The following is a 6,285-nucleotide window of genomic DNA, read 5'->3' as shown; positions in this document are numbered from 1 at the left end:
CTCGTTAGTCTAACTCGTTAGCTCATTCATTTCTCTTATATATTACTAAAAATAAGTTATATAAATTTAAGTATGTATATTAGTAATTAAGTAATATATGTTATATATGTTACTTAATATTTATATGTGTATGTATTCGTTAACATACTAACTAGTTAGTTCATAAACTAACCTATTATTTAGTTAATTAACATATACTAAGTAAATGTAATTGACTATATGTTACTTGATATTTTTTGTATATATATAAATAAGCCGCATATAGTATACTAGGTAAGTAAATATTATATTAGATATTAATTATAATACTTTTATAATAGTATTTAGTATGTTAAACTTAGTATGGAGGTTGTTCACAAATTCGAACTTGAACTCCACTTTGATCACGCATTGAAAAATTAAATAGCTTGCTTCAAGCTCTAGTTGAGTTGAGCTTGTTGAGTAACCCAGCTCGATTCGGTTCAACTAGAATGGAATTCTCAATGAGTTCAAGTTCACCCGAGTTTTAAACGAGCCGAAGTTAAACATGGATTTTATAGCTCGGCTCGAATTGAATTGAGCTCAACTATTTAAGCTCGACTCATAAACGAGCCAGTCTTGAAATCTTAAAATTCGACTCAGCTCAGCTCGATTACATCCCTACTCATATGTGTCATCATACATTTTTTTTTTCCTTCATAAATTACAATTTACAAATATGTGTGATTTTGTTTAATAAAAAATTATTTTATGCTTGATTACATATGTGCAATTTTTTTTTTTTTTAATGCGTGGTTGTGTTTGTGTTTTGTAGATCAGTAGATTTAAAGATGTATTGACTATTTGAATAATCTTAGTGTAGTCCACTTGTGGTGTATCATGAATTTATAATTTTTTTTATGCTAACAATTTTTTTGATTATTTATTTTATATTTATGTGATTAGAAATAAATTTACTGACCATAATTTTTTATTATAATTGTTTTCTTATTCAGATAAGAGCAACATTGGCATTTTTTGAGAAGGTTTTCTTTGTACTTTGAGATTTTGCTGGTGTCAACAAGTTTCATTAAATTTTTGTCACTTTCAGGTACGTTATTTATTATTATTTGGTCATTTTATTAAGATATTTGTTAAAGATTGGTTAAATTAATAGTGATCATAATATTGTAATAATTTAATTATACATTGGAATATGTGTTATAAGTCGTGAATTTTTTTTAGTGTAAAAACATTTAAAACTAATAGATAAATAAATTTTCTTGTTTCCAAAAAATCTTAGATTATAACACGGGCAAGCCAAAAAGAATTGATGCATTTTTTAAGAAAAAAGATGCAGATTCCAACTACCTAATTTCTGAAAACTTCCATTCAGATTTGTACTATTGCCTACAAGACAACTTATTAATATATTAATTATGACATATTTTATATGTCTAATATATATACCTTTTGTAATTCATATCTACATATTGTATTATTATTCTTATTTTAAATTGTGTTCACCATAAATTTATATATAATACAAATAAATATATAATAAGAATAAAAATTTATTTTATTATTCTAATTTCACCCCTACTAGGAGAAATTTCTGGCTACACCTATTCTAGATGGTCACATGAGAGCACATGCATGTACTAGATATTGATTGGGTATAAAACTGAGCAATAGACTCTCAGTACTCTCACAAACAAAAAACTTCACTCATCTCTTGATGGGTGGGTAGAGATTTTCTTTCATTTTGATGTTACGATTGCTAGTAATTTAAACAGTAAATATGAGAGAGTATCTACGGACACCACCTATTTGAGCACCATTTGAGGCAATTTAGATACATGGATTTCATGATCCGACCATCAAATTGTTGGAATCCAGATCTCTTGTTGATATACAATACGTTTTGTGCTCGTATATGATTCTACCATTAATCATGGTTCTTCTTATCCTCCCCAGTATCCACTATTTTTGTTCAATAATAGTTACATCTTTGTTAATAATCTGCTGCTTCAGCATCTTGATTTATAGTGTATCAGGGAGTGAACATGTTATACGACTTTTACTATAACTCCCTTAATTTTTATTTTATTTTTTTTATTTATTATTATTTTTTTTTTAACATGTTCACACAAGAAGGAGAGGGAGGATTCAAACTAGTGATCTACGCTTTATGAGGCGTGGTCCCCAACCGATTAAGCTACTCCTTGGAGACACTATAATTCCCTTATAAAATGAAGTAGCAGTCAACATGACATTTATTATATAGACCGTTACGTGTGTGACAGTTACTATATTTACAAATTACCGTCACAGTCCATATGACACTTATTATATTACTTACTAAATTATAGATTGTCACGTGATAATCTACATGACACTGATTTCCTTAAAAAATAGACTTCTACCTTAATTTGTAAGAAATTATAGTAAAAGTTGTTTACACTAAGCATATATTAATGCTTGATCTCTTTCTTAACTAGTTGGTCATGAAGGGTATCATAGATTGCTGCTTAAAATTGTTGATTCTGGTTCATTAGAGCATTTGTAATGAAGTCGTCAAAATTTGCTTTTGACGAAAAAAATCACTTTTGTTAATTTAGCTACCTAATTTTCATAAGCTCTAAATAATAAACTCCCCAAATATTCTCTACTTCAAATAAATATTATTTTTTATTATAATTAAAATAACTACTTTTCAACCACCTCCACCAAACCCAACCCGTTCTCCTTCTCCAAACCCAACCCTTGACGCCGGCTTCCTGATAACAACCGGCAAGATCTTGTCGGCGAGCGCTTCCTCGACGGCTGACTTCTTCTCTACCTTCGCCGACCCGAGAAAATGAAAGATCGGCTGAAGAAGACATCCTCTGCTTTTAGATCCACCGGAACCCTAATCCCTAGCCTCAGATCGCCGCACTTGTAACACCCGGCGCAGCCGTTGCGCCTATCTCCAGACCCAACTTGTTCTCCGGCTTCTCCTCTGGCAAACCCAAGACAAGATCCACTAGACCCTCGACGACCAGCTTCTCCTCTGTCGACCTTGACTTCCTCGACGACCGGAAAGAGACGAAGGCAGTTGGTTCGTCCAACCCGCGAAAATGAAATAAAAAATGGAAAAATAATAAGAGACGAGTGAAATCGACTCCGCTGAAGAGACGGGGTGTTCTGACAATCGGCTGATTTACTATAGCAGTAGAGAGCTTGCTGCATGCGTGTTTTTGTGAAAAATTGGCTGATTTTGGTGATTTCGTCTGTTTGACGACTTCACTGCAAATGCTCTTAATACGTTGTTATAACTCACCTGCTCTGATAGCAAATCAAGGATTATGCAGAAAAGGATGTCACTACTAGAAGAAGAAACATAGATAGTCATATATACACGCGGTTCCGATGTTTCGAACATTATATACACATACTATATTCACAGTAGGCAACACAAAACTCTAAAAAACTTTAGAGTTAGACATCAGTTAGGACCCCAACAGCTCAAGTACATGACTGTCCGAAGGGACTCCTCTGCCTGTTTAATCTTATTATCGTTACTGGTTTTTGCAGCTTTAGCAGCGGCATCACCATTGAAGGCACCCGAGGATTGTCTGACTTGCTTAGAAGCAGAAGAAGATGTAAAAGCAGAGCCCTTTAAAGATTTGACGGTGGAGTCAGTAGTACTCTTAGGAGCCTGATCTCTAAATCTTTGCATCATTTGTGAGCCTGCTTGGAAGAATTCTCTGCTCATCATCAAGATCATCTCCAATCAGTAGACCAATCCAAATGCTATTCTTTTGCTTGTCACGTGTGTGTGTGTGTGTGTGGGAGAGAGACAGAGACAGAGACAGACAGAGAGTGATGATAAGTTCAAGTAAGAGTGTGGGAGGGGATGACTACGAACTGAGCTTATCTATATATATTGGAAGGGATCGACTGAGTGGAAAGAACGGTGGTTTTGCTTTGATGATTCCTGGTTTCAGAAAGTCATGCTGGAAAGTGTATCTCCACTGTTGGATCAAAATATCAATTAAGAGATCTTAATCATACACTTGGCAATATCTATTTCCTTCGAGTTCAATATTCTGCAGCATTAAAGCCCCCTGTTCTATGACCCTAGCTCTAAATAATGACATTGTTTTATATTCTAATTGGAGCCATTGTATATCTAGATCGGTAAATATTTGACACGACTTGCAAATTTAACATGTAATTAAGAGTAATTTTATATGTATATTAAGTGTTCATTAAGTGTAATGAGGTGGCATTTAAAATCATCATTGGACATGTGATTGATCAAATGGTAATTTTAAAAGTCACCTCATTTTTTGTTGGACACTTAATGTACTTTTAAAATGTGGGTGAAGGTTAAATAGTCTGACATGTTACTCATGTATCGACACAATTTGAACCCAACATGTAACATAAAAGCTAACAATTTGGAATAATGCTAAGACTATCTTTTTTTCTTTAAGTTGATATAGCTATTAAAATTATCATTTTAGTGATCCATCTCAAATCTAATAATGATTTAAAAGTCACATCAACTTTGAAATGATAAAAAATGATCTCTAACATTACTTAATAATTTTTTTCATGACCCGCAAACTCAACATAGACCTAATATAAAATTAACGGATTAGAATTAAAAGATCTTACTTGTTTAGTTAAAGAAATTGAATTAAAATTGATATATATAATTTTATATTTATGCATCAATACGACGTGAACTGAACTTAAAACACAAACACAAATTAACGCTGCCGATTGCTGTAAGCCTGTAAGAATGCTTCTTGGCTATTGATTAAACCAAGCGATGATGGATATTATAACAGCATATCACCTGTCAAATATACCTTCACCTTTAGTGGCTAGATATTTATATGTTAGGGTCTAGATTCGGTCGCAAAGATGAGAATGGGCAGAGGCCTTGTTACTTTATATTCAATCAATCTTTACCTTGAAGATTTTTTTTCCTGCTTGTTGCTTTGACGTACAGGTCCGAACTTTGTTTACAGAAAAATATATATCAACTTGTACGTTCCCTCTCCATAATTAATTTCTTCTTGCTTGCTTTGCGATAAAATACCATTTCCTAAAAGATAGTTGCAGATTCAGAAAGGCACCTAGCACGTTACTTCCATAAACACTGGAGCAGAAGGCATATTACCACGTGAGACCTCGGATAGCATGCACACGTTTCACTCACTTTGGATAAGATTGACACATAGCCGCCTTGTTTGTTCTTTTTGCAGTTTTTCTTGTGTGTTGCGATGTATGCTTTGGCCTCCATGTGTATTTGACGGGAAAACAAATATCCAGAGGATTAATCAAAACGAATTTTTGAATATCCTTGTCATTAAAAAAAATAAAAAATAAACATTTTTGTTATCCATATATTTTTGGGTTAAGTTGACTTTTAATTATTGACACGATCTATCAATTCAACACAAACATAATACTAAACTAGTTGGTTTAGATTTTGTATAAAAGCCTTCATATCAAACTGGGTCAATCTAATTAGACACGACTAATAGACGTGTTAAATTTGTGTCAATTAACCCACATAATTTGTATAATTATATTATATTTTTTACCTTAAAAGTAAAAACCCTTAGACAACATTTTGAAACCCTTAGAGTGAAATCAGACTTTCAAATCTCTCTTTATCTCTCTCACACATGCTCACCTTCGTCTTTGCTGGGCAAGCTCCCACACTGCCTTCCTCTTTCCTTGCTGCAAAGCACATGCCGTCACCTTCCTCTTCTCCAGCTGATTGAGCGCTTTGTGTGATACCTTTAAAATTAGATAATTGTATTTACTTAACTTGGAGAGTTGCTCGCAATTTTTTAAGTTCAATTAACTAGTAATTGACTCGAGAAATTACCCTTACACTTACCAAAATAAAAAGGCATATGGAAACAAAAATGACGATTTGAGATTTTTATTAATAATCCACAAGGCATAATTATGTATCATCAATCATAGACGCAGAGCTTCCAAACAGACATTACTATTAACAATTAGATTCTATTTACCCAAACCAGTCAATACGAGTCATCCGCTTTGCATCTTCATCCAACGAATTTCTCACTCTATCAACACGTAACCTGCTATACTCTGCAAAATATCATAGTGTTTTACGGTGGAAGAGAAATAACTACGTAACTCCACGACTTAGTAAATAAATGATTACAAGACCGATCATATAGTGAGCCTTAGGTAATACTTAATATTTCTCGAATTATAAACATGAGTTTTCACAAAATTGTGCATGTGCACTGGTCATTACGCCAAATAAAAAGATAGTTTATTTTAAAG

The sequence above is a fragment of the Alnus glutinosa genome, chromosome 2 (assembly GCF_958979055.1).
Source record: "Alnus glutinosa chromosome 2, dhAlnGlut1.1, whole genome shotgun sequence".
In the NCBI taxonomy this organism is placed as follows: Eukaryota; Viridiplantae; Streptophyta; class Magnoliopsida; order Fagales; family Betulaceae; genus Alnus; species Alnus glutinosa.
Note: the sequence above shows the minus strand (reverse complement) of the source record.